Source organism: Phoca vitulina, unplaced genomic scaffold (genome assembly GCF_004348235.1).
Source record: "Phoca vitulina isolate PV1807 unplaced genomic scaffold, GSC_HSeal_1.0 scaffold5, whole genome shotgun sequence".
In the NCBI taxonomy this organism is placed as follows: Eukaryota; Metazoa; Chordata; class Mammalia; order Carnivora; family Phocidae; genus Phoca; species Phoca vitulina.
In genome coordinates, this window is record NW_022589708.1 from 67,571,148 (window position 1) to 67,585,301 (window position 14,154).

The following is a 14,154-nucleotide window of genomic DNA, read 5'->3' on the forward strand; positions in this document are numbered from 1 at the left end:
AATAGAGACCTGTCTTTTCCACCTCACCTTAGCCCACCCAGTGAACTGCACTTTGAGTCTTTGTATTTATTTTTCCATTCCTGAACTACTAGTCCAACTCCTTCATTTGACAGGAAATGAAACTGAGATCCAGAGAGACCTCAAGATTTTCCTAGGCTTAGAGCTCGTTGTATAACGAGATCCAGAACTTGAACATGGGTCTCTTTGCCGCACTGTCTACTTCAAGGTGTCTTTCTCTCTTATTTGTGCCCAGAAGCAACTGCTCACCATTGACTGCTCAGGCTGGAGTCCTAATAAGGGCTGCAGAAAGGCCAAATGACATCAAACTCTAAGCCAAGAGTAATCATGGCTCACGTTTTACCCTATGGATTTTGAAGAGGTTTGATTATTTTGACGTATTTTTTTTTTCGCCCAGTACCTCTTTTCTTTTCTGTGGCACATTGGAGCAGGTGGATGTGAAAGTAAAAGCAAATGTTTTTCTGGTCCTTGTACATCTATGTCCCACGAGGGGACACGTACTTGCTCTTCACAATGACTTGTAGCTAGCTTGATGTGGAAAAGCCCACTTGAGAGATTATGTCAATGTCACAGATGGATTTTATGACACAGATGCAGTAGATTTTCATTTGGGGCCTGGTTAGCACACATTATTGTACACTCATAATTGTGAACTTCCTTCCGATAAAACATCCTGTCAGTTCTTAAGGAGTAGATGCTTTTCTAAGAGGTGAGATGGAGCTTTAACTACAGAGCCCTCCTTCACACCAGCCAGGAGCAGAGTAGAGTTCTGAGAGATAAGCTTTTCCTCTTATCTCAACATATTGGTGAGTTGTTACAAGTCTTACTTGTTCCCTGGGAAGCTAACAGAAAAATAATTCAATTTTTAATGAATGAGAGGCCCATCCCAACAAAAGCATGGAAACTACAGATTGGCTAGAGTCCATTTTTTATAACCTTTTCCTTCCCCCAAGACTTGGCCAGGACCTGACAATGAGGTGCTTTGTGAGCCTCACACCAAGGTTGATTTGGCACCTCTGTCACAGAGAGCATGTGCAGACTGTGACAGGCTCCCAGGGAAGCCACTTCCCACATGAACTCTTCTGGCTCCCTCATTGGTGTTCAGGAAGAGGAGGTTTGTTCCTCCCGGTGAGCTGGGTGCTATGACAGATTAGACTTTTATGCGAGAAAATAAATCCTGCACATTTGATGTACTGCTTTAGACTCAAAGACCTCTTGGGACCTGGGACTGTAAGGTAAGCAGCGCTCTGCCACAATTCTTGAACTTTGAAACTGTGAATGTAATTTGAGGACGTTCCTTGAAACTCTTTGTTGTTTAATGTGAAACTTTAACATGCTGCCTTTCCTGCTGCCTTTAAGAATAACAGCTCACTGTCAAACATGCACACACAGCTTTGGTTTAAAAAGACAAAAAAAAAAAAAAAAAAAAAGAGCCATTGCTTAAAAAAAGAAAAAATTCTTCCATAATGAAATAGTCACGTTGATTTGTTGTACTTTTCAACTTGTGTGGAAGTGTCCAGGATGGGCTGGGTTTTCTCTCTGGTTTCAGAGTAATCAGTGTCCTTTAAAACGGGATCGAATTATCTTTGCCACTTGAAAATGGGTGTGTGTGCAGGATTAATTCTGTAGAGAGAAAAGCCCTGTGGAATTGTAACCAAATGTCAGTCCAGGTCTGTGGGTCTTTATCACAAGTGTGGCTGGGTGCTTGCTAAGGCACGGGAGGGAGTTAGAGGGGGTTAGGGCAACCCTTGTTGCCACAATTTTGTTAGCACTGCTCTGCAAGACCTGGGAAATCTGCTGCGGTCAGGTGTTGCTGTGTGTAGACCAGTTCCCTGTGATTGTGGCAAATTAAGTTGGGACGCTGGAAGTTATTACAGTGTGCAGACTAAGAGCCAGTGGTTTGTCAGACAGAAAATGATGCAGAACAAGTTCAACAGTACATAACGCAGTTATGTGTCCAATGTTAATGAAACCCAATCTTTTTGGAGAAATTTACAGGAACTTTTAGTGTTTTGGTTCAAGTTTGATCAGACCCCAAGGCCTTGCTTTTAGCTCTGTAAATAATCTATATCTAAGAGGGCATCACTGTAAAATATTTCTCTGTTGTAGGGAGAAATGATGCTAAACCTTCTTTCTGTGTTCTGGAGACCATTCAGGAAAAGACCTCCACTATATTTACACCGTTTCTTTTCTCTTAAATCTTTGTCCAGATGTTTCTCCTACTTTCCTACTTGCCTTTATCTCTTCCCTGGGGACTAAGATACTGTGGGCATCTTAAACTTCCCCTGAGGTCCCTAAGCCCCTTCCTGTGCCCTCCTCAGGGACAGCACCAATGAGCATCCACACAAAGCATTCAGATTCTTGCTCATTATTGTCTTTCTCATTCTGGATAGTGGTTTACATTGATCTATCAGCCCCCAAGGCACAGTCCTGTGATACAGATTGCCTCCTGATGCAACAGGCTGAGGTGAGGCCCAGAGGGGCTAGGGCACCCCACCTGAAGTCTGAAGGAGTGTGGGGGGGGGGGGGGCTGGCCTAGATGCCATCTCCCTTCCCCCAGGCTTTCTCCCTTCCAGGACTAAGCTGCCTCACCTGGCTCCAGGTATTTCCACGAACCTACCCTTTGAACCACATTACTGATTAGCTGCACACAGTTTAGGCGAGGTACTCATTCACTCCAAGGATCAGAATGTTGAAGCTACCTTTGGTCTGGAGGGAAGAAAATTTCCCCGCCAGGCATGCAATGTGGGGGTCTCTGGAACCAAGAGGGGCTATCTGAGGATTTTTCTCCTCCTCTTGTTGCTCTGTTTCTTGCTAGTCTCGGCACACGTTTATAAAACAGTTCAAGCAAAAAAGGTGAAGATTCCTAAGGAAATGAGGCTGAGGTTGTTTACTTTGTGCAGCCAGGACACCCAGGATGCTAGTCTCAGAGGGATAAGCAGTGGGCTTGGATTAGCATTCCAGTGTGCGTTGCCTCACAGAGTTATTTTTAACTTGACAACATTTCTACACATTTGCAATCCAAATACCCCGTACGTGAGAATAAATATTTAGGCAGTGTGTTAGCTTCATTAACCAGTCACTACATCACAGCCATTCTTCGTAATTCTTTTTCTTGTTCTAATAAAATTAAAAGAACAAAAAAGGAGGTGGGGGAAGAAAACGGCGGAAACAGGTAAAATATATTGCCTTTGGCAGTTCAGGAAAAAATAACCTAATCAGAGACCAGAAAAAAAATTTTTTTTTCAAGATTTCTCTCTTTCTTTTATCAAAGATGACATTTCTCCATTGAAAGATTCACTCAGGTTCTTGTGTTTTTCATCTTTGACAGCCCTGGGTCTTTTCCTCATAGTTATGCTCAGACTCTGACAGGAATGCTTACAGGGCAGTTCCCAAAAGGTAGACAAAGGCACCAGAATTATAGGCACTAGGAATAAGAATTCTCTGTCACTCTAACAACCAAACCCTGATGAAATCACCGCCATTCTAGAACTCACATATAAAGAATGTCTCATTTGTCTCTAGAGCTAATAGTTTCCTTTATTTTTGTTATTCTTACTTTTCATTTTTTACTGAATAAATGAAAGCCTGAAGGAATAGGAAATTAGCTGCGATGATTTCACATCCCATCTGAAGCAAGTTCCTTTAGTCATTCTACAGGCTTTCACTGAGATTCCACGGGCGTGCAAGTCTATTGAACAAATAGACTTGCTCTATCCAATGGTACACAAAAAGAGATGTAATTTTTTTATTTTATTTTATTTTATTTTAAGCAAACCCGAGGAAGGCTAAGGCAACAACTTAAAAGTTAATGATCCTGACTGGATCCTTTTACAGAGAAAATGGAAAATAATTTAAATATTTTGTTTTATGTAATATGGTACATTACGCAAAATCATATAAAGTACAACCTATCACCTATTTGCCTGGAAGCCACACTTAGAAGGATTAAGAAGGGTTCGCTGGCAACTCACAGGAGCTTTTGGTGACTCCTATACACCTTCCCTCTCAAACAGCCAAAAGTATAGACCAGGAGGGAAGAGCAGGGCCAAGCAGCAATTGTGGCCCCTGGAGTCACACTGATTTTTAAAATAACAGTAATAACAGGCAGGTGGGTCAAGGGAAAATAGCATGGGAAAACTATGGGTGGAAGAAATTAAATGTATGTGATATTCTTGAATTCCTACTGTAGAGACATGGGAGGGTGGAGAAATTGAGCAATTTCCTTGGAACAGGTCAGTATAAAGTACTTGGAACAGAGTGCTTGGATAGCCTCCTCGCTGAGTTTATCAACATTTCTTTTCTTTTTTTTTTTTTTTAAGATTTTATTTATTTATTTGAGACAGAGAATGAGATAGAGAGAGAGCATGAGAGCGGGGAGGGTTAGAGGGAGAAGCAGACTCCCTGCTGAGCAGGGAGCCCGATGCGGGACTTAATCCCGGGACTCCAGGATCATGACCTGAGCCAAAGGCAGTCGCTTAACCAACTGAGCCACCCAGGCACCTTCAACATTTATTTTCAAGTAAGAGGTTATTCCCCATTGGTGTCTTCAGACAGCTTCAAAAGGAACTTATACATACTGCTAAACTCTCCCAAGCTGGCAAGATTCTAAAATGGGTTATTAAAGGAATGGTTTGCAGAGTATCCAAAGGAGATGCCAGTGGATCCCTAGAATCCAGGATAGATTCACTTAAAAGGAAATCATTGGGATAGTCGCGGTTTTTTTTCTCTAATGTATTACTGGCTTGGTCGATGGTAGTATGTATTTAGCCAAAAGTAATTTGGTCAAAAGCAAATTAGTCAACACAACAGATTAGTTAAAAATTAATATCTTCCATCATTATGCGTTAAAGTATGAGTGATGAAGCATGGGACAGCTTTACAGCACTATAAATATCTTTAAACACTCTTTTACAGTTTCCAGAATTCATCTTCAAACAATTGTTCTGTTTACACTGTGTTTAAACAATTAAGGATTGCTTAGGGAACAAGAATCCAACAAAAGGAGCTAAATACTTGAAACGAATAGAGTGATTGAACAATTGACTACAGTTGTGATTTATGTATTATTTTAGACTTTTTAAGCAACACATGCTTATTATGGAAAATTATAATACAAACTAGAACACATTTTTAAAGATAATCCCACTTAATAGTGTCAATCGATGATTCCACATTAGTGTATGACAGCCTTCCATATGTATTTCCTATGACTACATGTGATATTTTACCTACCATATGGTATTTGGAACTTAGCATATTTTTAAAAAACAATCCACCAGTCGTTGGGCATTTGCATTCTTCTAATTAACTGCTGAACAGTTACATTGTTTCAGTTAGTCTGCATTATAATAGCAATGCTTGATAGGAACAACTGGCTGGAAATGAATTAGAAATTTTAAAAATCAAACTATTGAGAAAAACCATAATATTGACAAAATACATAAAGTACAAAATGGGTCACAACTCTATCCAATAGTACACAAAAATGACCAACTTTGAAACCACACTGATTGGCATTATTCTTCTTTACCTAGATCATTGTTTTAAGAAAATTGTCTTCTTGACCAAATTGCTTTTTTCAAATTGCTTTTAGCCAAATTAAATCTGGCCAAATTAGAAGGAAACAATAGTTCAAGGAAATGCAACAGACAAAATGTTCATGAACTTCAGTGGGGCATTGTGTAATTTCTTCATGATATAATTGGAGACAAGATTAAGAAATATGAGCTGATTTAATGCAATTAAGCAGATTAATAACTGGTTGAATGAACATACTTAGAGGGTGCTTCTTAGCAACTGGTGGGGGAGTGTCTGATGGCTTATAAAAAACTCTGTTCTTAGTCCTCTCCTAATAAATACTTTTGTCAGTGTCTTGGATAAATGTATGTTAAACAGATTTCTGGATATAAAGCCAAAAGGAATTAATACATTAGTGTGTTGACATCATCGAAATCCAAACAGATCTTAACAGGTTAGAATAATGATCTAAATTTACCTAGATTATTTAACAGTGGTAAGTGTAAGATTATTTACTTTGACATAAATGTAGATACTCAAGTAAACATTGGAAGAACCTGTACTTGTAAAATAAGGCTTTAGGATTTTGGTGATGGTAAATTCCATATGGTGTAGACAAAGAAGGTGATGTGATTTTTGGTGACATTGTTAGAAGCATAGGGGAGGATACAAATGTAAAATGCTATACCAAACCCTGTGCTACCTCTAGTACAAGCTTCTCATCATTGTCCCATTCCCGGTGTGACTTCCATTGCTTCTGAATACACGTGCCATCCTTGAACTACCCTCAAACCCTGAAGTCCAAATGATGGGCCAATCCAGGTGATGACCTCAAGACTTTCCACTCCAAAAGATCTGTTTATTTCAATGTTACTGAGGCACCTGTGGGTGAATATGGAGAGAAGGGTAGTACTTAACCTAGCAGGGCAGGAGAGATCTTTGAGATCTTCTACAAGATTGAGAATAATGATTAGATTTTGTAACAAAGAATGGTTGGACAGTTAGGGCCCCACAGGGACAGAGTCATAAAAGAAAATACTCTTCATATCATGATAGTTAATGAGCATTAAGATTCTGGATGGAGTGGAACAAGCTGAGGAAGTCTAAAAGGACCGTGTGAGGTCCAGGAGATGATGTGTAAACAGACTAGCTAAACCCAGGCATGAGACGTTTGATGAAGTATGAGTGCACTCTGAAATGATTTAAAGACTCAGGAGAAAATGGAAATCATCCATGAGCTGGTCTCTTCTGCCTGTCCCACTGCTAGGACTATGTTTATCTACTTGGGAGAGGTTTCTGCATTCCTTTTGATTTGTTTCTACAAGAGTTGCTTTCCTGAGCCTGTGCTCTTTTTCACGCATCTGCATCTGCTGATTATTGGCTTGAGCCTGTCTTTAGTTGTGGTCTGCAAGTGATTCTCAGCAGGCTGTGATTTCCATTACTCTTAATCCAGTATCACAGGAAGGAAGGCAATACCTAGTATGGTTTCAAGTACATGCTTAGGGTTAGATCCAGGCCCCGTCACTTGCCAGCTTTGGGAAATGCACTTAAGTTTTCTCAGTCTGTTTCCTCATGGGTAAAAATAAAATCATAATAGTATTAACAAGTTAGGGTTGTCATGAGAAATAAACTCATGCATAGTAAGCCACTTAGCATAGTGACTGGAACATTCAATTAAATTTTAAATTGCTATTGTTGCTGCTTTTAATTATCCTCGATACCAACCTTGTATATCCTTTGAGGATGACCAAATACTGATGTAAAGTAGCACGGTGGCTTTTGGGGCTAGAAGCAATTACAAAGACTAGCCAACTCTCACTGTAATAAAAGGTAAGACCCAGATAGCTTCAACAAAATAAGGTATTCAGAAAGAAGATGAAGGACTAGCAATGACCATACCTTCCACTCGCCTCATCACTCACAGTCCCAGGAATATTTTTTACAGTCTCCATCTGGAACATACCACCATGAGCATAAAACGAACCTCTTTCATATAAGAAGACCCAATCCTATTCATGGGAGGTTCTATTACTAACACATTATAGACAGAAATTTTTTTTCTGAAATTTTAAGAGAATAGTACACTAAGCCCTCCTGTACCTTGCAATCCAACTTGAACAATTATTAACCCATAGCCAATCTTGTTTTATCTGTACAATCCCATGGTGCCCACCTCAGATATTTTTGTGATGTGAATCTAAGACATCATCATTTCATCTATAAATATTTTAGTTTGTACAGACTTCGTTTTAGCATTGTACTTTTTCCCCCCTCAGGGGACATTTTTGATGGATATTTGAAATAATTAAGTCCAAAGTGTTTCAGTGCAACAATTATTCAGAATCCATTAAAAAGAATAATTTTGTAACAGATTATATGAATAACTTTTTTACCAATGAAGTTATCAAGCTCTTTTCACATTTTTGCATCTCTGAAATTGGGATGAATTTTACAGTTGATGGCAAGTGATAGTTTGAGTGATATTTTTCTTTCTTCATACAAAATCTCATGGTCTATCTCAAAGAATGATGTCTTAGAAATGAAGAAATGCAACAGTTGGGAAGATAAATGGGCACACACACACACACACACACACACACACACACATACACCCCTAAAACTACATGTTTAACTGCCTATTTATCTAGTTTCCTATATATATCTATATAAACAAGAAAATGAAAATACATTTAAATTAAGTTGATTCCGTAAGTTCTGAGAAGGCAAGGTAGGTATTTCTGAACATGTTAAGGTACAACCTGGAAAGTCTGGAAAAGAGATAAAAACCACAGAAGAATTTTATCTCAACAGGTGTGGAAGCATACCTAATATGGAGTACAAAGCTTGAAATTCTCAAGACGAAGTTGTCTCTCCTTTAATATTTCCATAGTGAAAATCCTCCTTTCTTTATCATCACTGTTGTCCTCACTCATCACTTTAGCTTTCAGAAGTTTCTTAAGTGGAGGTCACAGAAATGGCACGGTGTGGTGAACATGACAAGAGAGGCAGAGGGGGACGTGTGGTGGCCCCAAGGAGCTGGAAAGTCACGTGACTTAGTCAGATGTGAAACAGCTGGTGTATTTATGTGGCTGCTCTGTTTCTGTATTAGCTAGTTTGACAAGCAAATACATCTTCTGAACATTTTTAAAGCTGCATGGTAAGCAAGGTTTTTTTTTTAAAAGTCTGATGTGATAAGGGATCACAAGATCTAGGACTAGCTGTGTGACTTTAGACAACTTATGGTTAATGAGGGTCCCCAGGGGGAAGGTCATAAGTCAATGTCACTCTCCTGGTTCAGTGCAAGCCATTGAGCTAAATGTGTCGGTATATTTTGCCCTTGACCATGGGGACCTGGAGCAAACCAAGGCATAAAATAACCTGACATGCACTTTGGATTCTCTGAACCTCAGATGAAAAAAATAGACCAAAAAATTTACTCTTTACATCAGACTATAATCTTCATGAGGGCAGGTACTTTTTTTTTTTTTAAAGATTTTATTTATTTATGTATTAGAGAGCGAGCGAGAGAGAAACAGCATGAGAGGGGAGAAGGTCAGAGGGAGAAGCAGGCTCGCCGCTGAGCTGGGAGCCCGATGTGGGACTCGATCCCAGGACTCCAGGATCATGACCTGAGCCGAAGGCAGTCGCTTAACCAACTGAGCCACCCAGGCGCCCGAGGGCAGGTACTTTTGACTCTTTTGTTCAGTGCTGTATTTCCAATACTTAGAGCAGTGGCTGACACATAGTAGGTGCTCAATAGATGCTGAATGGATAGATGAATCTTAGTTCCCAAATTCTGGGACAAAGGCTAAAGGAGAGAGAATATTTTTCTAGCAATTGCAACTGGTTCAAGAATGTTCACTCAACACTGTGTAAACTGAATAGATAATGTTTCCCATATGTATGATTTACCATTTTTTCAAACATACAAAGGTTCTTTTGTGGTTCATACAAATTTTAAACCATATAACTAATATTATGTGAAATTCTTTGATAATATAAGCAAACTTTACCTAGCACTTAGTTTAACAGATACTCTAGGCACTTTAGGCTTCACAACATCCTGTGAATCTCGTACTTTAATTATCCGTGTTCTGCGTATGAGGTCACTGAGGTAGAGAAGTGAAGTGATGGAAATCCAAGCAACCTGGATGCAGATGCCTTGCTCTTAACCACAATACTCTATTAATATTTCCAAGGATCTTCTTTCTAGCTCAGTACAGTAACTCCTACACTAACATAATATCTAAGATCATGTCCAGCCCATAAATGGTGTGATTCTATACAGTAAGTCCCGATCCACATATTAGTAACATTAAAACAGCAGCACCAAGTGCATTCCCAGAAGCACTGGCCATTTCTTCTAAGATTCATGGAGGAGATGTATAAATTTTCCTCCATTTAGAGATTAGGAAGGATTTCCTCCATTTAGAGATTAACAAACTGTGGCATGCCATTCCGAGAAATTCTGCTAAAAATCCTGGGGTCAAAGGAATGTTTAGACCTTACCACATGGCTTAGTCTCATTTTAGCAGAAGCTTCTCTTCCTTCAGGGGCAAGTCAGGTTATTTTATGCCTTGGTTTATTCCAGGTCCCCGTGGTCAAGGGCAAAATATACCGACACATTTAGCTCAATGGCTTGCACTGAACCAGGAGAGTGACATTGACTTATGACCTTCCCCCTGGGGACCCTCATTAACCATAAGTTATGACACTCTAGAGAACCCTGGAGAGAGTCAAAGCTTGGAGTTCATTTTATTTTTAGTCTAATGGTTCCCTCTTCTCTCATTTCAGATCAATCTTTTCTCAATGTCTGCCTCTGAAAGCCAGCAAGCTTCTAGTTGGTTAAACATTACTTAGCCTCATTACTGAAAGAAAAATAGGAGAGCCAAAATAAAGAGGCACTTTCTTCTGTAACAAAAAAAATATTCAAGGTAGCAATTACTCCATTGTCTAAAATGATTCTCTTAGGCATTGTCTTTCCATCAGGATTAACCAGTACAAAGAAACTGGCAAGAGAAGGGACCTGGTAGAAAAAATATTGCTTTCATTTAGCTGCTGGTTAAAAGATAATTTGAATGTGCTTATTACTTACTTAGAGGTACACAAGTAACCATTAATTCTTGACCATACAAAGATTAAGTATCTGTGTATTGGTTGCCTTTTTTTTGTCCTTAACATGATTGCCTCCTGAATGTTTTGTAGTAGTAGATCAGAAGTTCTTGACTTTTTTTTTTTTTTTTTTGGATCGTACACTCCTTGAAAAATGCCACAGGGTTGCTACTTTGAAGATTTTTCATAAATTGCATAAAATGTCCAGGGGTTCAGGTATTCTCTTGTTTTAAACCCCACCCAAAAGGAGTAGTAGGTAAAAACACAATCAAACAGTGACCTTAAATGAGAAGCAGGAATTTGCTCCTGAGGAGCTTGGGTTGTGTTGTTGGATGATTCACTGATTGGTGCTTGACCTTGAAATGTTGGCCCAATAACAGGGACCCCCTCAGGCCCTCCTTTATTCTCATCATTGGCACATTCACAACATAGTTTATCAACAGTCTTTCGCACAGTCTCATGTTATCTTTTTGGTCAAGAGGAGTAAGGTGACTTAAAGCATGGTATCTGAGGTTCAAAGCGGGCAAAGGACTTGCTCCAAACAGCAGCATGTATAAGACAGAGCGCCAGCACTGAAGCCGGGTCTGTTGGATTTCTTCGAGGTGAGAGACGGCATTGTTAAGTTCAACAGTTGCAGCAAGCTGGGAATGCCTCAGAGGGAATTTTCACCCAGTGCAAAATCAACACAGTTCCATAAGTCTCAGAAGGAAACCTCAACTGACATGTGCTATTTATATGGAACCCTTGGTGTTTTGTTCTTTTTCACCATGACACCAAAAACTGAACAATCGTAAAAACTCATTGAATGGATCTGCTAGTAAATCCTTACTGAGTGTAGTGTTATGTGTGACAATGGGCCACAAAGAGGAAATAGGTAGAATGCAAAAAGCCTCCGTGGGTAGTTTCACTTGATGGAAAGGGCAGTGGAATGGTGGTATGGTGTTGAAAAATTAGTGCATCCTCAGCACTTGTCCTCTCAGGTCCTGAGGGGAAAGGACTTGTGATTTCTTGGGTCAAAGAAATTTCTATGTTTTGTCTCTGAAAGGACTGGGACAGCCACCACTGTCTGTGCAACCTAGCTCCCATTCTTCCTGTTGAGGCAACATAGACACTTCCCTTCCTGTTATAAGCTGTCCGGCTGCCATCAGAGGAGCGAGGTCAGACTTATGGAGGAAGAACAGTTGCTGCAGCATCAGGCTTAGGCAAGTACAGCAGAAGCTGATGATCTCATTCAAGGGAGTTTGGAATCATGGGCCTCTCATTTCCCTTTTGGTGAAATCTGAGAGAGCCCATCTGCCTTCCTCCTTCCTGCTCTCCTTCCTCCCTCTTACTTTCCCACTTCTCTCTCTCTGTCCCTCTCTCCCTGTTCAGAAATTACAGGCAGGGAAATATATTTGTAGATAGTTAAGGATCTGTTGGACTGCCTCTATATACTGTGACTGGCTAGGTCTTCTTGAAGACCAGAATTTCACCACCTTGATAAACAAGTTTCATTTAAAGATTCAGGAGATAGGTGCTCAAAAGGTTAAGAGATGGCCCAAGGCCACAGAGTCCGCTTGGGGGCTAGAAGTGATTCCTAGTGATGCCTTCCCTCAATTTCACCGAATTGCCTCCCTAGATATTGCTATTGGGAAGAGTGGCTGAGCTGAAGGCTGATATGGGAGTGTAGAAATAAATGAAGACCACCCAAATGAGAACAAATGGAGGTAATTTATTTGGCATTTATGATAGCAGGAGAGTCAGCCACCATCACATGCACTTGGCAGAGATTCAAAGGCAGGCAGAGGAGTGGGAAAGCTTTACAGGAGGAAAAAGAGAAGTCTCAGGGTGTGACCCCATTGAAGGTTTTTGGCGTGCAGAAGCTGGAGGAGGGCTAGCTGGAAGTGGGGCTTCCTACATGATTGCTTAGAGGAGCATTTTTGGCTGATTAGTCCTGAGTTGGAAGCAGGGATTAAAAATAGGGAAGCTGACAGTCCTTGGTGAAGTCGTGAATGCTCTGGGCCATTGCTGTGGAGGCTGTGGTTGGCTTCCTGGGCTGGTTGATGCCGAGGTAGTATGTCAGACCTCTGTGGTCACATATGGCCTGGCCATCGTCACCTTGTATATTCTCTCAGGAGGGATTGCTAAGAAATGCAGCCCTACTCCAGTCTCCCAGAGGAGACATATCAGTGATATCTTTGAGTCTTCCTTCTCCTGTAGCCTCTGTGTTCCATCTATCACAGTTCTTTCCTTGAGCAATCTCTATGACATTCCCACCTTTCCTCCCACCAAGGCCTTGTCCAGACACATCATGTCCTTTCTCAGGAACTGCTAGAACTCGGACCTAGCTAGACTCCTATCTCCACTCGCCTGACCCTTAAGTCCATCCAGCAAACTGGCTACTCTTAGGCTAATGTCCCCTGACCAGCTGCCTTTTGTGACACAGGCCCAAAGCAAATGAAACAACACCTAACATAGCTCTATCCTAAACAGTCCAGGTCAAATCTGTAAAGCTTTCTGCCTGACTTTCTAAGTCCCTTTATGGTCTGGCCCACATGGCCAACCCCACTTTATTTCCCCCATCCCTTGAGACTATGGCCTCTCTCCCTCTCCGGCACCATGGACAGGAACCCATGCAAAGAAAGAGCCTGGACTAGGCTCCCAGTGAGTTAGGAGTTTGGTCCTCAGTTAAGCCGTGCGGTCTGTTTATGTTGCATGGACACAGACTGCGCCCTCACACCAGTAGTCACCACAGAGAAATATGTCCTAAGATCAACCCCAATTCATCTTTCAGATTTTTAAAGTATTTTATGATTTAGAAGGCATTTCTTCATATTCATCCTTTCAAGTGATTATCATAACAAAGCTAGGAGGAAGTCTAGTGCAATATTGCCCCCATTTATAGGTGAGAAAATTCATGTTTTCTTAAGTTAAGTGATTTACCCCAAACTTACACAGGTAAGTAGTGTAGTAGGTGTGAAGAATAAACGAGTAAACAATATTTTCATAGTCTCTATTCCTAGAACCATGCTCTGGGTATCCAGCTGACCACTTGTATATATATTTTTTCTGACTGCCATAGAACATTTGGGCAATATAGAAAAGGGTAAAAAATGAAAGAAAAAAAATCACCTATAATTGTACTCCCCTAAGGATAACCACTGTTAACATTTTGTATATTTCTTCGCAGTTTTTTTTTTTACTATTTTTAAATAATTGATCCCAAAGTCTATATAATTTGCATTGCTCTTTGTTATTTAAATATACGACTAAGGCATTTTCCCATGTTTTTAAAATTCATAATAAAAAATTCATGACAAATATTTGATGCATAATATTTCCTCTTTTGCACATACAAAATGTAATAAACTATCTCCAAGCAACGAAACATTTACTTAGTTTATAGCATTTATATTTTTGTATTTTTTATTTTTTTTTAAAGATTTTGTTTATTTATTTGACAGAGAGAGAGACGGTGAGAGAGGGAACACAAGCAGGGGGAGTGGGAGAGGGAGAAGCAGGCTT

At 40.2% G+C, this 14,154-nt stretch overlaps 1 long non-coding RNA gene across 1 annotated transcript in view; it reads left to right on the plus strand.

The window, feature by feature from the left end:
• The first annotated feature begins 1,211 nt into the window (after positions 1–1,211).
• The window catches only part of LOC116631730, a 223,087-nt gene continuing 210,144 nt past the window's right edge, over positions 1,212–14,154 (plus strand). Inside the window, exon 1 of the long non-coding RNA XR_004299250.1 lies at positions 1,212–1,253. This is a non-coding gene — a long non-coding RNA (uncharacterized LOC116631730). The remainder of the gene's footprint in view (positions 1,254–14,154) is intronic.